This window comes from Herpailurus yagouaroundi, unplaced genomic scaffold (assembly GCF_014898765.1).
Source record: "Herpailurus yagouaroundi ecotype Mexico unplaced genomic scaffold, PumYag 163, whole genome shotgun sequence".
Taxonomy (NCBI): domain Eukaryota; kingdom Metazoa; phylum Chordata; class Mammalia; order Carnivora; family Felidae; genus Herpailurus; species Herpailurus yagouaroundi.
In genome coordinates, this window is record NW_024412404.1 from 62,099,253 (window position 1) to 62,120,027 (window position 20,775).

Here is a 20,775-nt window from a genome sequence, read left to right on the forward strand (position 1 = left end):
GGAAAAGGATTCTCCCCTGTAGCCTCCAGAATTAGAAGATGATAAACCTGTGATGTTTCGAGACACTAAATTTAATTCGTTTAAGCTGCAGTAGGAAACTCATATGTCCACCTCCCCCACAAGCAAAACAAAACAAAAATCTGCCCCCTCCTTGGTCCCAACTGGCACCGGCATATTCCCTCGGCCACACAGGCCAACAGCTCAGGTATCAGCTCTCTGCTGCTGATGCACGGCGAAACAGGCTGATCACGTGAGAACCACCCGCACTGTGGTCAGGCAGCTATCAGTGTGGTCCCGGGGAAATCTGCTGAAGGTCAGAACTAGGGAAATTGCAGCAGGAGTGAGAAGGAGGGAAAAAATACTTATGATGTAAAATCCATGGGATGTCAGGAAATGAGAGGGTCAGAGGGCCAAGTGGGTGGGTGGGTGCCGGGATCCTTCGTGGAGACACAGAACACAGAGGAGGGTGTCTGCGGGGCAAAGCCGTGGCGTCCAGATATCTTCATGCTGCCTTTGCGGTGCATGTGGGAAGCACCCAGGCAGAGACCTCAATGTTCTATTCCAGAGGCCTGGGGCTGAGCTTCCGGGCTGAGCTTCTGGGGGCCCCGAGATGTAGATTTGGGCTCCATCAGCAAAGCGGTGGGGGTTCACATCATGCCAGAGGATGTGTCTCCCCCAGGGGTCATTTCAGACCTGAAAGGAGAAGGAGCAGCCGAGGAAGAGGCAGGAAAGGAGTCCTGTGGGCGACCAGAGGGAACTAGGAAAGCCCAGGGTCATGGAATCAGGTGAGGAGGGCACTGAAGAAGGAGAAACTGAGGGGCTGTGCCAAACACAGATCACAGAGGTCAGCACCAGAAGATTTCATGGGGGTCGAACGAACAGAAGTAGCAGAAATAGAGAATAAGGGCCGGTGTGGGTGAGGAGGGAAGAGACAGGGACGGAAGGACGGAGGAAGGGGAGCTTGCGAGGGGGCACTGCAGGATCCGTGGGTGGGTAGATGGGGGAAGGAGGCATGTTTTCAAGGCTGGTGTGTTTTATGGGCTACGTAGGAGCTGGCGAGGAGAGAGAGGGTGGAGACACAGGAGGCAGACCCACCACGTGATGAGAGATATCAGAACGTGAAGCTCCACGAGCGTCTAGAAGTCTAGCGGAAAGGAGAGCATCCTGTAGTTAGTGAACATTTGTGAGTTCCAGGTTCCCAGCAGGGGGAAATCCCTTCCCTAGCCTGTTGCACGGTGTGCCCCATCTGCATCGGAACCGCATTAAAACGCTGCGGTAAAGCTTTCTTGGATTGACGATCACGGATAAAGTGGCAACGGCATTCATACATTGCACTTGGTATGCCGTTTCCCTTGTACCCACAATTCTGTATCCCAAAGGTTCCATAAAGGAAAACGAGAAGAGATTAAGCCGGGGGCAATATATCATTGTGGTCTTTGCATGCATCAGAAGAGAAAATAAATACGCCAATTCTATGGTAAAGAAAGTGTAAGCTGCCTTAGCTATCCCCTCCTGCGGGAAATAGTGACGGGGCTGGTAACACACAGCAGGCTGAACACAGCAGAAATTCCTCAGCTAATCGGGACGTGCACTAATCCTGCCCAAGGAAAACCGCGAGTCAAAAACTCATGCATGTCACGGAAAAAAGACTGGAAGGAAACACACCAAAAAGTGATGAGATTATGTGCCATTTTTTTTTTCTTTTTTGCTTATCTGTGTTTTCTGTATTTTATATAGTTCTCATGAGTCGCGTTTATAATAACAGCAGTTATGATGAAACGTGCATGTCAGTAGAAACTGAAAACTACTCTTTAAGCAGACAGAAAGCACCTGAGCGATGTTTGTTTCTTTGAAGGCAGTTAGACGGCTGTTGCCAATTCTCAAATATACAAATGCGGAGAACACTTCGTGAAGGCAATCATCTTGACAGATATTTGCATGTATGAGGGAAAAATGCACGCCTGTTTCTCTTTTACTCTCCCACAACTACCACACTCACAACACTCCTGATATGTGGGGTTTTTTCCCCCATAGATCAAGCAACCCGCTGGGTGTCCTTCAATTCAATTCAATTCAATTCAATTCAATTCAATTCAATTCAATTCAATTCTGACAGTAACCACAGTTAATGCAGACCCCACAGGTGATGAGCTCAGGCCCATAAGACTGCCACCCACCTCCGATGCCAATCATGAGCCACGGCTCCCCAGCTTAACCCACAACTTGGGTCCAACTCAGCTACAAATCACAAGTTTCCACAAGCCCCTACCTTTGGATTCATTTGCTAGAATAGGTCACAAAACTCAGGGAAACGCTTACTTAATGCTTACCAGTTTACCGTAATAAAGGATGTGATAAAGGGTACTGATGAACAGCCAAATGAAGAGATACACAGGGTGAGGTCCATAGGGTGCCAAGTTCAGGAGCTTCTTCCGTGTAGTTGGGGTGCATCACCCTCCCAGTACATGGATGTGATCACCAACCCAGAAGCTCATACAGTTGAACCCTATAATGTTGGGTTTTTTTTTTGCAGGGTTCATCATGTACTCACGATCGATCAATAACTCCATTTCTAGCCCCTCTGCCCTGAGGGGTACGGCTAAAAGTTCCAAGCTTCTAATTGTGATTTGGTCTTTCTAGTGGCCAGCCCCCATCCCTGAGTCAACACACAGGCCCCTCATTAGAACAAAAGACATTCTGGGACACCTGAGTGGCTCAGTCGGTTAAGCGTCCGACTCTTGGTTTCGACTCAGGTCATGATCTCACGGCTTTGTGGGTTCAAGCCCCACAACGGACTCAGCACTGATTGTGTAGAGCCTGCTTGGGATGCTTTCTCCCTTTCTCTGCCCCTCCCATACTCATGCTGTCTCTGTCTCTCTCAAAATAAATAAATAAACTTAAAAAATAAAAAAAGAACAAAAGATATTCTATCACCCGGGAAATTCAAAGAGATTTGGGAGCTCTGCATCAGGAACCAGAGTCAAAGACCAAGTATTATAACAAACGATGTGTCTAGCACTCGTATCACTTAGGAAATTACAAAGGATTTAAGAGCCCTGTGTAAGGAACTGGGGCAAAGACCAATGTAAATATTTTCTATTATTACACAGCATGTAAGCCACATGATCCAAGACACAAACACAGGCTTAGACAACAGATCAGATTGCAACATTTATAGTTCAACGATATGATTCTTTCATTGCTTATGGAATAGCTTAGTCAGTGCCAAATAATGAGCTGAGTGCCACGAAGGATATAAAAGCACGGGACAGTATCGAAACTCAAGATGTGCCTGGTCTCGGGGAAACAGAAACACACATAGGTATCTACCACACATAGGTATCTGCTGGCCCACTTGGATGGTTAGTCTTCAAAGTATAGATTTGTACGTGCCTCCATCCATGTAAGTAAGAAGAGAGATCCAAGATTGGTGGTGAGTCAGCTAGTTCTGGAAAACAGGAATAACCCCCCAAAGAGGAAGGGTTGATGACATCAATGTTCATACCAGGAAACAAGCAGGGATAGTCTGACCACGGGTTACCTGGGAGGAAGCCCCCCGACTCAGGGGTGCAGAGCCGTGTGTCTGGCCCGCTAACTGTAGCGGGACATTAATAAGGCATCATGCCGTGGGTGGGAAATTCAGGCAGGGCTCCTGTGACTAAGGCCAAAAGGACATGGGAGGAGAGGGAAAGGGTCACCAAGGAGTTGGAGGGGGGGGATGGGAAGAGCCAGAGCCTCCATCCATGCTCCATGGGACCACTGAGTCCAGACCAGGCCGCCATTGGTCAGTGGTCACAGACCAAGGGCGAGCCTGAGGAGACTGTCACCGCGAGGGAGCAGCATAATGGCAGTGCAAATGCAGTCGAAGGCAAGAGAAAACACACCTGGAGGGAGACAGGACGAGCTCAAAAAGCGAGAAGCATCAGACGAGGGCGAGGAAACCCAGCCCAGGGCGAGGTGGTGCCGTGGCTCTGCTCTCCCTACCTCTCCCCTTCTCAGGTCATCTATGCCCCCCACACAGTGTAGTGTGGTCCTTGTCTGTGAGATGATATCTGCCACCTCACGGGGCTGCGGGGTCCCAGGGGAGCCGAGGTCCAGAGCCCAAGGGGCATAGCGACAAGCTCGGCTCAGGCTCAATAAACATGCAACTGTTTACAATTTACCTCCTCCCTCTCCTCCTCCAGCATCTTCCTCAGTTCCTGCTCCCTCCCCACTTTATGCTCTGGGCTTCCCTTGAAGGAAGGGACTCCACTGGTTTAAAAACGTTTAAAAACAACAGGCTCGCATGAAAAATAATGGAGATGTTCGACCAGGGCGGTGGCACCAGGAAGGAGAGAGTGGGATCCTAGGACCCGGATGCTTGCGGGATGGGAGGAGGTACAATGTGGAGGCACGGAGGTTCGCGGGAGCTGAGCGATGCGAGGAGGTGACAGCCACCCTGCACGGTGGCGGGACTTGGCCAGATGAGGGGCCGTGGGGAGTGTGGTACAAGCAGGGGCTGCCCAGGGGACGGCCCGAGTTCAGGGTCAGATAGGGAGGGGAGGGCTGGGGCGCAGGGGCTCAGGCAGGCTCTGAGTGCTGCACCAGAGGGATCAGTGTCATCCTGGGGTGGCACATGGCCTCCCTCAGGGAGGAGGAAGAACACTCTGTGTTCAGGAGAGAACACTTTTGTCCAGGGTGGAGATAACCTGCAGGGTTAACCTGTCCAGCTCCCAGAGGAGGGGGGTGGGCGGGACCAGGCGAGCAGCAGCGGAGGCGAGAAAATCAAAGGAATCAGGAAGGTGTGCCGAAGCCGGCATCGGCACGCCCTGTGCATGCAGGTAGCGCACCGGGCGATTCCAGAAACTCTCCAGGGTCTGACTCTGAGCTGCTGGGTGAGTGGCAATGCTGGAGCCTGAGATGTGGAGCCCCAGGGACAATGGGGGTTGAGGAGAGCAAAACTACAGCTTAGTGTTGGATTTACGGAGGCTGAGATCCTGTGGGACAGCTGGGTATGGGCAATCCGGTTTCCAGAAAATACCAGACTGATCTGGAACTCCAGAGAAATCAGAGCTGGAAACACCAGTCTGTCTGTAGGGTGGAAGGGTATGTGTGGGGGGGGGGGGGGGGGGGGGCGGAGCACCGGCAAGGAGGAACCCTGGGAAGGGTCTCAGGAGCGATCAGATCACTGAGGACGGACAAGAGCCCTGGAGGTGGCATCACCCAGGCGGAGGGACGGCCCCTAGAGACAACGGTGGCGGGGGCAGGCAACACGGGGCCTCCTCTGCAGAGAATCTAAAACAATGCAAAACTGAGCACAGCCCGTCTGCATTTTATCACCCATGCGTGTGGGCAACTGCACACGGCATGAGGGACAGCACGTGGCCCCCACCTGCGGCTGCATTTATTAACACATTTCCCAGCACTCTTTAAACAAGCACCCTCTTGGGCTATTTAATTTGGAGATTTTCGGGGCGCCTGGGTGGCTCAGTCGGTTAAGCATCTGACTTTGGCTCAGGTCATGATCTCGCGGTTCGTGGGTTCGGGCCCTGCATCGGGCTCTGTGCTGACAGCTCGGAACCTGGAGCCTGCTTCAAATTGTGTCTCGCTCTCTCTCTGCCCTTCCCCCACTTGTGCTCGGTCTCTCAAAAATAAAGAAATGTAAAAAAAAAAAATTTGGAGATTTTCTTTACAGCCACTATGCCTCCTTTTCTGGATGATGAGAGATGCGGAACCCACTACCCTATTCCTCGTTCTAGTAAGAACACTAATAGAGAAGTTTTCCCCAGGGTTGTTTGCTGGTCTGCAAGGATGGCCATTGGCCACACAAAAAAGTCATCCAACACAGTCCTCTGAAAAAGTCATTAAAAGGGTTTTCTTTGTAAGAATTCAAGTTTCGTTCTTTTTGACGAGCACATATGTTGTGGAAAATCAGGTCCCCGAACTCTTGCCACCATGGTATTTTAAGTTAACTCCAGAGAGTTTAAGCGATAAGTCTAAAAATTGGTAGAACGTTCTAGAAATTAACACAACATGGAATATCATCTCTACAATAGGAATTGGTGTGGTATGATGCTTAAATATCTATGTCAATACTACTTCCAGTCAATAGATCCTAAAAGAAATCCATAGTTATGTGCTAAGAAGCCTCGAGAACCAAAAACTCATTTTCTCTCTCAAAATCTTAGCTTAGCTTCCAAGGGCAAACCTGAAATTTTACCGGCATTTATTCTGGTCTATTACGTACCCCCCCCCCTTTTTCTTTTATAAAGAAGATCTGCTTCAGAGGCTATGCAGACAAATGAATTATTCATTGACAAGGAGATAAAGGAGAAGGTTTCAGGGACTTAAATATTTAGGCCTCAGGTTCTGTGAGTTTGATCACATTGACTAAGTGGGCACCTTGGGAGCTGAAATAAACCAAAATTAAGAAGTGAAAACTGTGTCAACATTTTATTCCTTTGTTGTGGGAGTAAGGGAGAACCATTTCCAGCAAAAATGTCAGGGTTAAAGATTAACTTTTGAGGCTGAACTAATTCAAAGAGCCCTGCATGTATCTATCATTTGTCAATGTTTTCTAACTGGAGGTATGAAAATTGCGGAAATAAAAGGTGTATGGGGGAAAAAAAAACACATCGTTTCCATGGACCTCTGACGTAACCAGCGGTGCCCTACTGAGAAGGTAGGTGCGGATTCAGCCCTTTCTGTGTGACCCGACCTAACAGGGAATCTGCTGGAAATGTCACCAGTGCAAGGTCAGCAGACTTCCCCTCACTGCTTTTAAAATCTCTTTGGACTTCTAACCACCAACCTTCTGAGTAATTGGGGACATCTAGCCCAAAGCTTTGGTGCACTGAGAACGAATCCTACCTTTCTAAAATAAATGACTGTATGCAATGACATGCACTTTTTAGAAATCAATTTAAAGCATAGAGTATTTATTCAGCTTTGTATTTCCAACAGGTACGATCTGATTCTGGATTAATGATTCTCTTATGGGAATCTCTTATGGGAATCTCTTACGGGAATCTCTTATGGGAATCTCTTATGGGAATGGGTACCAGGGACGTAATGTGCAACAGGATCAACATAACTAACTCTGCTAGACGACATGTAGGAGCGGTGCTCTCTCAGGGGGTCTGGTCGTTTCGTTTCTCAAAGAGGTGTGTCCTTTGTGCCTGAGAGTCCCCGCGAGTTCTGTTCTCTGCCTGGAAGGTTCTGCCTGCCAGGACCGTCTGCCTGGCTGCCACCTGTTCGGCCTGAATGTGGAGAGGGCACAGCTGACCAGCCACCCCTCCTCCTTCCTACCGCTTCCTTCCCTTGTGTTAAAAGTACATTTCTCACTGATAACTGTGTGTTTATTGTAAATGTGTGTGTCCACTCATTTCCTGTGGGTCTCCTCCTCCATCCCGAACCACCTTGGACACAATAAACACACAGCAAGAGGCTGACGGTGGGAAGGTCTCTGTCAGGAGTTTCCATGTTATTTCTCGAACCACAAGAAGCCACTGGAGATCTGGCTGCCGCAGGTGTTGCTAGACGGACGACGGCCCATGTTTGCTAGGGGCGGACTCAAGCTTGCTGGTTTGCTAACCAACCTAACCCTTTGGAACGAAATTTATCGTGGCATCAAAATCATTCAGAAACTGATGAATGGAGGGGCGCCTGGGTGGCTCAGTTGGTTAAGCGTCTTGACTTCGCCTCAGGTCATGACCTCACGGTCCATGGGTTCAACCCAAGGAGCCTGCCTTGGAACCCTGGGTTCAAGGCTCAGAGCCCGGAGCCTGCTTTGGATTCTGTGTCTCCCTCTTTCTCTGCCCCTCACCTGCTTGCGCGCGCGCTCTCTCTCTCTCTCTCAAAAATAAACATTTAAAAGAAATAATTTAAAAAAAAGAAACTGATGAATGGATAGGCAAAGTGTGGCATTTCCATACAAGTGGAATATTATTAAGCCAGAAAAGGGAACAGGGCACTGGCACCTGCTACGACATGGACGGACCCTGAAAACAGGACACTAAGTGAACAAAACCGACACAAAAGGCCACATATCGCATACTCCCATTTATAGGAAATGTCCAGGATAATCGGTAAGTCCGTAGAGACAGAAGGATTAGTGCCTCCCAGGGGGTGGGGGCAGGTAAAACGGGGACTAGGACGTGACCTTATCAGGTATGGGGTTTCTGGGGATGAAGGAAATGGTCCAAAACTGCAGAGCGGCGATGGCCGCACGACACTGTGAATCTACTAAAAACCACAGCAATTATACACCGTAAAACGGTGAGTTTTAGGGGCACCTGGGTGGTTCAGTCAGTTAAGCGGCCGACTTCAGCTCAGGTCATGATCTCACACGGTCCGTGAGTTCGAGCCCCGCGTCAGGCTCTGTGCTGACAGCTCAGAGACTGGAGCCTGTTTCAGATTCTGTGTCTCCCTCTCTCTGACCCTCCCCCGTTCATGCTCTGTCTCTCTCTGTCTCAAAAATAAATGAATGTTAAAAAAAAAAATTAAAAAAAAAAAACGGTGAGTTTTAGACCAGGTGAATTATACCTCAATTAAAAAAAAAAAAAAGGGGCGCCTGGGTGGCGCAGTCGGTTAAGCGTCCGACTTCAGCCAGGTCACGATCTCGCGGTCCGGGAGTTCGAGCCCCGCGTCGGGCTCTGGGCTGATGGCTCGGAGCCTGGAGCCTGTTTCCGATTCTGTGTCTCCCTCTCTCTCTCTGCCCCTCGCCCGTTCATGCTCTGTCTCTCTCTGTCCCAAAAATAAATAAACGTTGAAAAAAAAATTAAAAAAAAAAAATCACAGCTAGGAATAACAGCGACTTCTAAAAAAATGTCATTCAGTAAATTGTTTCCTCCAGTCTCTTAGAAAATGTGCCTTCGCTCCGAATCTCTGTCTCGGGCAACAGCTCTCCCTCCTGAAAAGCATAACATATATGTTGGGCCAAGGTTCCGTCTGCTGTTTGAGGCCGTGGCCAGAACTTGGTCCCTGCGGCCTCTCACTTGCCTGGGGGATGCTGGGAAGGTGTGGGAGAGCAGGTAGGTTTAAGGCCAGGATAAACTGAGTGACCTCTGACGCTGTCCCCCATCGGCCGCGGGGCCTGGGCTGAGCTGTGGAAACACTCTGAGAATGCCCCCGTGTATCAAATGGGGGGAAGAAAGCTTGTAAGATTACCGTAAGGAGTGGAGACAATGTGTGCGCAGGATAAACATAAGCGGCAGATACCTAGTAAATTGTGTAATTAACAGTCTTACTGATACTCTCTACAGCGTCTTGGCAGTCAGTGCATTTTATAAACGCTCACTGGAATCCCCCATGGCAAAGAGAGCCGGTGGGGTATACTTTGTAAAACGCGGTATTTTTTTTTTTTTTTTTTTTTCAAATCCAATAATCATCTCCTGACATACATCTTTGGAATCTTAGACTGATTCCCCACCCCCCACCCCCCTTACATGAGTCAGTCTGCTTGCCTCGGTTTATGCCTGCCAGGCTGTGTTTCTGAGAAGTTGCATGCAAATCAGATTTTTACAATTCTGATAATATTTTCCCATTGTTCCGCGTTATACGCTCAGGGGTGATTTATCTTCATTTGTGATTCATTTTCAACTGGCGGCAGCAACGAGCACTTCAGTTTTAAGTCTCTTTTCTCCCCAGACTCTGTCAAGTTGTAAAAACATACTTTAAAATACCCTTGACATTGTAAGGAACCCCCCACTCACCTATTTTATAAAATCAGACTTGTAGTGCTAAGGCTTTTCTACAAGCAGGGGATAGAGTTGTAGCTCTGGTTCACCAGTAAATACTGAACGGCCTTGCTCATTCTCCATGGAATCCCCCAAGGGCTTTCAAAATCAAAGCCAAATGATGCAGGATTAAGCACCACGTAAGCAGCCTGGCATTGCATGCGGGACGGGGGATGGTGAGACCCTGGGAACGCAGCAGTTCACAAGTCATGGGCTCCTCCCCCACCAGCCCACAGCGGGTCCCCACAAACCCTCTGATAACATGCCGAGCAAACCCGTTTAGGGGGGATTGGCCCTGCTTCACTTGAGTGGGAATCAGTGCAAAAATTCCCGCTCGCGGTTTTCCACGCACACAACGAAGAAAACCATGGCTGGGGTCCCAGGTGCCTCAGGACGCCTACGTTTGGGAAGAAACAAGTAGATGCAGATCGTCCCAGCTCTGGCCTTAGACACGCGGAGAAGGAGCCTCACTTTGACATCGGTCACAAAGTGTCGTGGACTAGTACGACCTCACGGAAGGGCCCCTTCCTCTGCTCTCCACATGGAGGCTGACCACCCCCACCCCCAACCCCCCAGCAAAAGGGGTGGGACCCAGGCCACCCATCCTCCCATGTGGAGCAGGTCATGACGTCATCCTTTTTTTTCTCCCGGTTGACATTCGTCCCGTCTCCACACTGCAGAATGTCGCAGGAGGAGGCCAGCGTGACCGCGTCACTCAGCCCGCAGCTGCTGAGCAGGCAGCATCCTGGCCACCCTCTGTCGCAGAGGAGCCCGGGCCTGAGGTCCCTGCTCCAAGGAGCTGCCACCAACAGCCACCAAGTCCTTGTCAGCAGACTTGGGCCCAGCTCTTAGATGTTCAAGCGACGTAGAAGGACAACTGGTGACAGTTTCGAACTGCAATCCCGAGTGTGTGATTATAACCCAGCTGAACCTTTATGGATTTCTTACTGTGTGCCCCACATTGAGCAAAGCTCTTTTTGTGCTCATCTTATGTGCTTCTCTTGGCTCCTTCCGAGGCAGGGACTAATATCACCCTCGGTATAAACCAGTGGGGAGCAACTTTCTGTGTCTGTGCGTTTGGGGAGGTCATCTAGGCCCAGCTGAAACATTTAAAGGATGGGTTTTTGTTGTTGTTGTTGTTGTTGGTTGGTTGGTTTTTTACTTTCAGGGTGAATATGTTTTTAACGACTTCTTTTTAGGGGGGATAAAAGTGATACTTTTACAGATACCGGCTTTATGAATAGAAGAATACTAATTTTATTATTTTTTTTTAATTTTTTTTTCAACGTTTATTTTTTTGGGGACAGAGAGAGACAGAGCATGAACGGGGGAGGGGCAGAGAGAGAGGGAGACACAGAATCGGAAACAGGCTCCAGGCTCCGAGCCATCAGCCCCGAGCCCGACGCGGGGCTCGAACGCATGGACCGCGAGATGGTGACCTGGCTGAAGTCGGACGCTTAACTGACTGCGCCACCAGGCGCCCCGAAGAATACTAATTTTAAAAACACTCTGCTTCTTAGACAAACATCTAGACATTTCTGAGAAGTAGTGAAATGAAAGCAGAACCCAACATCTTTTGTCCTGGCATCAGACTCTTGCTACTCTGCAGAGCTCAGAGGGCTTCTGACGGGCCCAGGACACTGCAGACGTGACATTGCATAATTCAAGGCTCAGCGTCAGTGATGGTCCCCTACATGTGGGCTCTTTTCAATTCTAGGGCAAACTGGTTTAGAAGAGATTTGTGGCTCTATTAAAGTCTAGTGAAGGGAACACTACCAACTGAATCAGACTGGGGGCAGGAAGTTTCTCTATTGCTGAAATTCTAGTCATTTCCAGACTCCTACTCATGTTTTGGCAACTCCGATTAGAGCATCAGGGTTCAGCCTTTAAACTGTGACGCTGATGGTCTTGAATACTTGGAAATGAACTATGAGATATCTAAACAACTCATCAAGTATTTGATGTACAGCTATGTGCACGCCATGAATCCAGATTCGGTGGTGTTCAAAAAACCGTCTAGTGTGGCCTCTGTCTTCATTCCGCTCACACACGGTTCTGGGAGAGAAGACAAATTTAGCGAAAGACAGCTGGAGAACACGTTCAAGTACTTGACCGTGCAGGGTCCCGGCTGTATGTGAACGGTAACTGTAGACCGCATGGAGGAGAGGAGGGCAACGGACGGCGAGGGAGACGGACAAGCTCTGGAGGCAGAGAAAAGGGAGGGCACACGCCTCCAGGGTTTTCTGGAGAGCTTGAGCCGACTGTGTGTTGGAAAATCAGGGTAAGTATGGTGCAATGCCTGCCCTTGGATGAGCCAAGTCACAGGGACCCAACCCCGTTTTCTCAGCAGGAAAGTGTCACTTAACGTTTCATTCAGTCGGTATTTATCGGCATCTATTAACTTCTAGGTCTCGTGCTGGGGATTCAGAGAGAAGATGCCATATGTCAGATCCCAAATAGCTCCCACTCCATAAGTATAAGCAGACCGATGAATGGATTTAATGGAACGCACACGTGATGACAGAGTTGTAAGGGAATAAAGAGGAAAACTCGCTGAGGCGGGGCAGGGGTTGGGGAGCAGTAGATTGTGAACAGGAAAAGCTTGGAGAAGATGACGCTGGGGTTGTACGTTAGAACACGAGTGGCTGCGAATTCGCTGTACGAGCAGGGACGTGGGGAGGTCAGTGTCCAGGGGTGTCTGAAATGAGGGATAACTACATGTCGGTGAAACCGAGGGTGCGTGATCTGGGAGGGGGCTGCGTGGAGGAGGAGGGCGGTAAGCAGCAACAGATACAGACAGGAAGCTGCCGTCATGACATAGGGACTTATGAGCTACCCTGAGGCCCCAGGACTTCCGCCGCTCAGAAGGTGAGTGAACAACAGGGACATGCTCCAGGCTGCTCCGGCAGACACGGCGAGGGACGCGACAAGTCCGGTACCCGAGTCTGGCATCTTTATAAGGTGAACTGGTGGCGGGAAGTTTCTAGAAGCTCATCTAGGAGACTTGGAACGCCCTACATGTGCACAGATGCGAAATTGGAGCCGGGCAGGGACACGCCCAAGAGAGTCTCTGAAGGAAGAAACAAGGACGCAGACCGGATGTGGACAGCGAAAGGAGAATGGGGTCCTGTCACCCCGAGACGGCATGCTGTTGGGAATGGAAGCCGCGGAGGGCAAGGGGGAACCAGGAACTCACATTTGGAGAGGCTGGCGTTAGGGGGACATCCCTGGAGGACTGGACAGTGGGTGAAAGGTCAGGGCCAGAGGCACGCATCTTGGAACCCGCAGCAGTGGGAGGTAGGCCTCAGGGAAAGCCTAAAGAAGTAAGGCCCTGGGGCCGAGGACTGCATGCCCTCGCACCCACCCACACTTAGAGGCTCGAGGAGGAAGGGGATGAACAGCGAGATAGTTTGGGACACTAGGGAAAAGGGCACCATGGAAGCCAGAGAAGGGCGTCCCTCAAGGTCAGGATGATAACAGTGCCGGAGGGCAAGGAAGATGTGGACTGAGAAAAGAGGCTTTGGATTTGACAAGAAAGTGGCCCTGCCTTGGAGGTCTCTGAAAGAAGAGGGCGGGGAGGCGGGCGTTGGAAGCAGAAGAGGGTGGGCGACAGGACCCCAGTTATACACAGCGTGGCTGCGAGAGGAAAGAGAAAAATGCGACGGGGTGGATGGACAGGTGCATGAGTAGATGGGTGGATGGATATAGACTCTTTAACAATGGAGAGGTCAGGGCGCATTTAGAGGGAAAGGAAGGAGCAAGTGGGGGAGGGCCCAGGAAAGACGGTAAAGGCAAAGAGAATAAACCAGGACACAAAAATCCTGGAGTCCTGGAGGAGAAAGTGATAAATATGATAGGCAAAAAATAAAGTAAAAGAAAAGAAAACAAATAAAATGGCCCCAGGGACAAAATGGTACCCCTGTTTCTCAGACAGTGGGAGACGGATGAAAAGACATCCACGGGCTGTTGATCTATCAGTGCAAAGTTGAGAGTGATTGCTTATTCGTCGCTTTATATTTTTCTTTAAGTTTTTTTTGAGAGATAGAAAGAGAAGGGGGGGAGGGGCAGACAGAGAGAGGGAGAGAGAGAATTCCAAGCAGACTTTGCACTGTCAGCTCAGAGCCTGATGTGGAACGCGAACCCACGAACTGGGAGATCAGGACCTGAGCCGAAATCAGGAGTCAGCGGCTTGACTGACTGAGCTACCCAGGTGCCCCAACTCCTTGCTTTATCTTGAAGGTATCATAAGATATCCCAGATTTAACCGTTCAGAACGTCGTCAAGAAAATGCCCATGGACAACCCCAACGTAAACTCTGCTAATATCCGGCCATCCAGGCGGGTACATGTTTAAGATTTTACTTTCCTATGGCAAAGAAGTTTTGCACTTAATATTCCAGGGCAAATCCTTTCAAAAGTGTATAAAATCATTTCTCTTTGGAAAATAACTCCAATCATCCTTTAAAAGATCTGAAAGTGATTCCTAAGGAAGCCCTTTCTGTGTTTAGCCTCAAACCGTCCCTCTCAAACCACACCATGCTGCATACGGAGTCAGAACGGAAGGATGCTTAAGGAGAATCTGGTGTGTGCTCTATCTAAGCATTACCGTCTTTGGAGACGGTTCTAAAATATCACCATCTAAAACGCTTGTGTAGAATATTAACTCTTCTCACCCTTTCTCCTAGACAAAATGGCTTTGATTCCACTCAAGTACGATGTCAGCAAAGCCGGCAATGAGAATAATTTCACAGCAACAGAGTTGGCTATCTGAATTTCACTCACATATCGACAGCAGAAACAGGAACTCAGAAGCCCTCATCCCCTTGACAGATACTGCGAGATCTTCAGGGGAGAGCCTGCCGTCCGTGACACATGGGCAATCCCAGGGTCTGGATCGGTCCTGAGAAACTCACGAGCTTCCTGGCCCCGAGTCATGGTGTTCCATAGCCAAAGAAGAAAGGGAATTACTTAAGACAAGCCTGGACGCCGACCTTGAGCATAAGTCACCAAGCAGGAATTCTTTGTGGCTATCTAGTTATTGGCACCAATAAAAACGTCAACCATAAATAACGAACGCGTGACTCTAAAAATCCCTCTCAAATCAGCATGGTGGCAACGAAGAGACAAAAGAGTCAGCACACGGTGGCCATAACTTCACCTCCTTTTCTGTCTGGCCATTCAGGAAAATTCCCAGAAATACAAATGGGGCCGTGCTCCTTCAGGCTTCATCTCTCCATCTTCAAAATGTGGACGGCAATCACAGATCCTACACGTCATCGGCTTACGGAAAGAATCAAAGCCCAAAATTCAGGCATTCGTTTCAAAATAAGGCCTATTCTATGTGCTAGGTTCTTACCTACACACTGGGACTCACACGGATGGGACGAGCCAAGCTCCCCACGCGAGAGCACTCACACAGAGGCTGGCACGCAGTAAGCGATCACTTCTGTCCTTCCTTGCGCTTCTGACTCTCACCTAGCACACACATGCCACTGCGTCACCATGGGGCCCGCCCGGATGCCTGCCTTGGCTTCCCCAACTGTACTCCATACCTTCCACCCGCCGGCCCGTCGCCGCCCTCTGGGGCCAACTGGCAGACATCTCTGCCCTCTGACCGGCTCGCCAGCATGCAAAGACGTGTGAGTGTTTGGGGACATCATTCAGCACGTTCCACAAGCTAGGTCGTGCCAGGAGTGCTTCTCAGGTGTTCACGTATTTCACTCCCAGAACCACCCACTGAGTACAATTAACTACCGCTCCATTTACGGTTTAAGGAAACTGAGACACAGAGCAGTTAAGTAATCTGCCTGAGACCACTCAGCTTCGGTGTCTCCTGAGTCCTGACTCCTGGCTTCCTCTCTTTCCAGTTGGCTCTGGAAGACATTTCTAAATCCTGTAACCCATTCCTCCTAAAATCTCGCCACGTCTGATGGTTAATAGAGCCAAATGCAAACACCCAGGTCTCTACTGCCTCTAAACCACAAAGTGGGTGTGCCAGCTAGTGGTGGTGGTTGGGGGCACAGCGTGTTTAACTCTACAAGGGGAAACAGAGCTTACGAGTCCGTAGAGGTGCTTGGGAAAACCCACCCCAGTATGTAGCCTTTGCCTACAACATAAGTCAAAGCTGCAGGAGCTCGAGGTGCTTAAATGGCTGCATTAGCTTTTTTCCGCCCGAATTCATCCAGCACTTAGTTATATGCCCAGGACACACAGACCCACTGCCTTGACTGGTCATACTGGAGCACTTATCGTGACCCTCTATCCGGCTGTAAATTTCTTCAAGTCGGGACCTGGATCTTGGTGTCCATTCTGCTTAGCACAAGGACTCCTGCCCAGTAGATCGCTGATAAATGTCAGCTGGAGGAACCAGAAAGAGAAAGAACGAATGAGCGAGAATCTGGTGCGGGGCCAGATTCCACCGCCACCAGGGCAGGGGCTCCAGTCCATCCAGGAGGACCACAGAAAGCAGGAAGCCAAGCATACGGACCACAGGGCTCTTCAAAGGGCCTGGAGGAGGTTCCTTCTTGCAGCATCATCGCAGTATGTGTAAACAGGAATTCAAGGACTCAAGAGACCGAACAGGACCCTCACGAGCTGACACTCGCTGTAAGTGAAGGGGCCCACCTTTACTTAAATAAACTGACATTTTGGAGAAAAGACTGGCGGACAAACAGCTCTAAGATAAACCAATGGGGACAAGCCAGGCTGATGTTTTGTTCACATGTTTATTGGGAGGGCGGTGCGTATGTGTGTGCTCCTCAAATGTCCAACAAGGAGGATTTTTAGCAAGGGAATATTCTGCCCTGGCCTTGCACTTTTGTCATATCCTATGTTTTTCTCAAATGCTTAAAAATAATTTTTAATCCTGTCGAGTCTTACATGTAAACAGCTTTTTTTTTCTGGGGGGGGGGTTCTTTTGATGGGGAAAGAGGGTGTGGATGGGGAATTGAAGAAAAAACTCCAATGGGGACAAAAAACTTCTTAGGATTTGGGAGTAGTTAGCTTTCTTCTTCTTTGTGTTTTTGTTTGTTTTCTTGCTAACTGCAATTTTTATCGAGATCCTTGTAGAAATACACGCAGGTGTCAAAAAGTAAGACGGAGAGGTCCCTCTGTACAACTTGCCCAGTTTCCCCAATTGGTAACATTTTTGCAGACCTCTGGGATGATAAACATCACCACCAGGCTGTTGACATCGATGCAGTCCGCCGGTCTCATTCCGATTTCCAATTTCAATTGTACTCATTTGTGTGCGTGCATCATTAGCTTCTTACTTGGAGTAGCTTGTATTATTGACCTGCTATCCATCATTCCATGCATAATGGCTAATACACAACATCTGATTTTTCAGCTCTTGCCATGTGGTGGGCACAGTGCCAAGGACTTTACATGCATGATGTCCATTAATCCCCATAACATTCTTGCCTCCTTCTTCTGGTAATAGAAGCCCTGCCCCCCCCCCCCCCAACGGCCAAAGTAAGTGCCTTGTTTTCCTCCAGCCAAGAGGTGGGGGCGTGTCTAAACGGACCTACTGGATACTCTCTCCAGGATTTGACCCTGAGAGAGGACACAAGGACTGGCCTTATCAGACCTTGACGAGCTCGTCGCTGGGCCTTCCAACAAGACTTGAGCGGCCCTCATCCCATCTGAGACCCGGTGCTTCACACTTTCTTCTCTTATCGACTCCACATCCTTCCTGTAGATCCCCTTTCCGAGGTCAGCAGGGTCTGTTCCTGCTGCCTGCGGCCAAGCCCACCCAATGAGTGGGTGCTGGGATCATGAGTCTCTGTTTAGAGCAGGAAGCAGGCTGAAGGAGTCGGGGGACTTGCCCAGGCCACCTGGCTGCAAAGTGGCAGAGCAGGGACACAGAGCAGCTTGCCTGTGTCCAGAGCTGATGGCTTAGCCATTGGGCCACTGCCTCCTGCTGCTCGTAGGGCTGGAGAGAGCTGGCATCTGTCACCCCACGGTTCCTTCTTTGGGGCACGTCAAGGTGGTGAGTTCATCCATGTGCTGAAATGCGTTCTCAGGCCTCAGAGCGGACATTCTGCCCGGGGGCTATTTTCTCAGGACAGGACACGCCTCCCTAGGACTGATCCCCGTTTCTGATGCCATTACCTAAGTACCGTGCCAAAAGGCATCTAGCACTCGCTGATGAAACGCATCCCTCCGGATCCGTCCTTCCCTGAACCTCTCTCCCAAGGGTCCGAGCACAGGAAATGTTGTTTTACCACTCGTGACATTTACTGCAGCAATGTCTTGAAAATAAAAAGGGAGAGAGACAGAGCAAGGGGGAAATGCATACATTAAACTTTTGGGTCACCACCACGCATTTCTTTGGCATTACTCGCGCTTTCACAACTGGTCTTCATCAAAGGGTTTTCATCTGCTCGCCAGTGTGTCATCTGTCCTAATGACTCACGATGAGGGCTCGTTCCTTTCAGCATGATTTATACTAGCTTATCATTCCCTTGTTCTCCAGGGGGAGGCTGCTCACAAGCGAGCTTAGCCCACGTAGGAACAACCAGCCAACTTCTCATGTTAAGGAAACCAGCGAATATGCTGTCCACAAATGAACCCACTGGAAGGCTAGGAGGAGACACCTGTTTGCTGTCACACAGTAGACTGGATAAGCGGGGGACCTCCCGCCCCCAAGACAGAACTCTGGGTCCCCCGAGAGCTCTTGGACTCACTTTCCATTGGAACATCTTTGGAGGAGGGGTGCCTGGGTGGCTCAGTCGGTTAAGCCTCCGACTTCAGCTCAGGACAGGATCTCGCAGTTCGTGGGTTCAAGCCCCACATCAGGTTTTCTGCAGTCAGCCCAGAGCCTGCTATGGATCCTCTGTCCCCCTCTCTCTGTCCTTCCCCCACTCTCTCACTCTCACGCGCTCTCTCTCTGCCCCTTCCCCGCTTGTGCACGCGCTCTCTCTCAAAAATAAAATAAACATTAAAGAGATTTTTTTTTTAAAAAAAGAACACCTTTGAGGGAAGGATGATGGGGGCCTTCACATCCCACCCAGGTCACCCTTGTGGAGGGGCTCCCGGGCGTTGCGTACTAGATGGGGGCTGGGCTAAGCCTCAACCTCCCCCGTTTCTTTCCCCAGCAGGTCCACAAGCCCCCCCACATCCTGCCCTTGGAGGTAAGCCATCACAGGGCCCAGCCAGAGCTGAGGCCAGTCCCACAGGGGTGAGCCCGACCCAGGGCTCTGCTCAGGGGGAGCTGGGGGACTGCTTGCCCACGGCTCCCTGGGTCCCTCTGCCACCCTGTCCGGTCTGCAGAAGCGCCGCTCATCGTGTTAGTCTTGTCCCTTCCCCTGGGAGACTCCCGAGGGACGGCCAGGCCTCAGCCATGAACACAAGAGCGGCCAGGGCCCTGCAGGCTGCTGGCCTGGGTCTGGGCACCGGCTCTCTCACTTAATCAGCTGTGTGACCTGGCAGGAGTCATTCAATATTGCTGTGCCTCAGTTTCCACCTCTGTGCAATAGGGACGGTGCCAGCACACGCCTCACGGGGGTGAAGGAAGCACTAAATGAAGGTGAAAGTGCTCGGCGGAAACGACGTGTTCCGGCCATGTTGGCTGCGTCTGTTTTCTTTAAGCCCCAAGGCTGGCCTGCAGGGCCCACAGCCATGACCCAGCCACAGCCCCCCACTCCTGACAGTGGCTCCTTCCCTAGATGGGCTCTCAGCCCCTACCCTCACCTTGCCTGGGGGTCCGCCTTCGAGGGCCCGCTGCCCAGTGTCCATCTCAGACTTGCCCGGGCCCTTCCCGGACTGCTGTCATTCGTTCCCTGGGCTGCAGCCACGCCCCCAGGCCACCTGCAGCCACATTCCCAGGCCACCTCTGAGCCGCTGGGTGCACAGTCATCTCGAGGGAGCTGCCCTTCCCTCGCGCATGTTTCCGGACACCGACAGAAAACTGTGTCAACGCAAAAATGTCCCCGCTGGGTAAAACCATAATTAGATGCAGCCTCTCCTCCCTGGCTTGGGTCCCCTCTCACAAGGCTCAGAGGGCACGCATCTGGCCAAGACTCACCCTGTCCGCCAGCCCTAATGGCGTTTGGAGAGATGGCTGCCGTATGGGCATTCTTTGGCCACCAGAAGTGGGGATCATCTTGGGCAGCTTCGGGTGCTCCCTCTCTGAGCTCATCTGGGAGCTTCTCCGGCAACGCTTCCCTCCGTGGGGCTCCCACCTCGGAGTCCAGGCTCAGAGCGCTTGGCCAGAGGCAACATGGAGGGCAGCGGGTGTGGTTCATGGTTCACTCCCCGTGGTTCCTTCGTTGGGCTCAGCAAGGGTTTGAGAGGCCCGATACGAGAACAGACTTGGTTCTGACTCGCAAGGAAGTTAGATGTTGCTCGTTTGTATCCCAGGAAGTAACCTCAGGTACGTGACCACTTTGGATGGGGTCTTGAATGCTCTCATCTGCATTCGGTCCCAGTTCCCTGACTCCTACCCTGACCCTCAAATCACACACACCTGCCCTTGAACCTCAGTCCCTTTATGACAGAGGACCCAGAAGGTCGAAAAAGGCTCTTGAAACTTTGATAAGGTGTGGATGGCCATGCGATTCACTTTAAGAAAACAAATAGCAAAGGTGTCCAGGAAAACCGGTTTTGGTACTGTTGGTATTAACAAATACCCAGACGTGGCTTCCCTTGTGTAGTAAGAGCCCCTCAAGATCAGGGCTTCATCTTATCCTTCTCTGGGTCCCCAGCAGCACCTGGCTCCGGAAGGGCTGTGTCTGGGGACAAGGGAGAGACACAGTCTGGAGAAGGATGAAGCTAACTGCCCCCACCTGAAGCTCAGTGAGTGGTCTGCACAAAGGCAGAGGATGTCTGGGGGCAGACGGGGCTGAGCACGGTGGCATTGTCTCTGCCACCTCCACCAGGAGCCAAACCCGCACAGCGTGGACTGTCCAAGGGCGTCCTGAGTCAAGGGCACGGTGGGGGGCAGGGTGGGCACTGGCAGGCTCCATTGGCTCTGCTGCCTCATCAAGTCGCCTGAATACTTAAAAAACAAAAACCCACTGATACACAGAGAGAGGTAAACCGAATCAAGCATCTGACCT

At 50.7% G+C, this 20,775-nt stretch overlaps 1 protein-coding gene and 1 long non-coding RNA gene across 2 annotated transcripts in view; one reads left to right on the forward strand and one right to left on the reverse strand.

Moving 5' to 3' along the window:
• The window catches only part of ADAM12 (ADAM metallopeptidase domain 12), a 299,802-nt gene that overhangs the window by 213,468 nt on the left and 65,559 nt on the right, over positions 1-20,775 (reverse strand). The window lies entirely within an intron of this gene.
• Positions 14,930-18,037, forward strand: LOC121037371 (uncharacterized). Its single transcript, XR_005793741.1, has 2 exons — positions 14,930-16,321; positions 17,064-18,037. It is a non-coding gene; the product is annotated as an uncharacterized LOC121037371 (long non-coding RNA).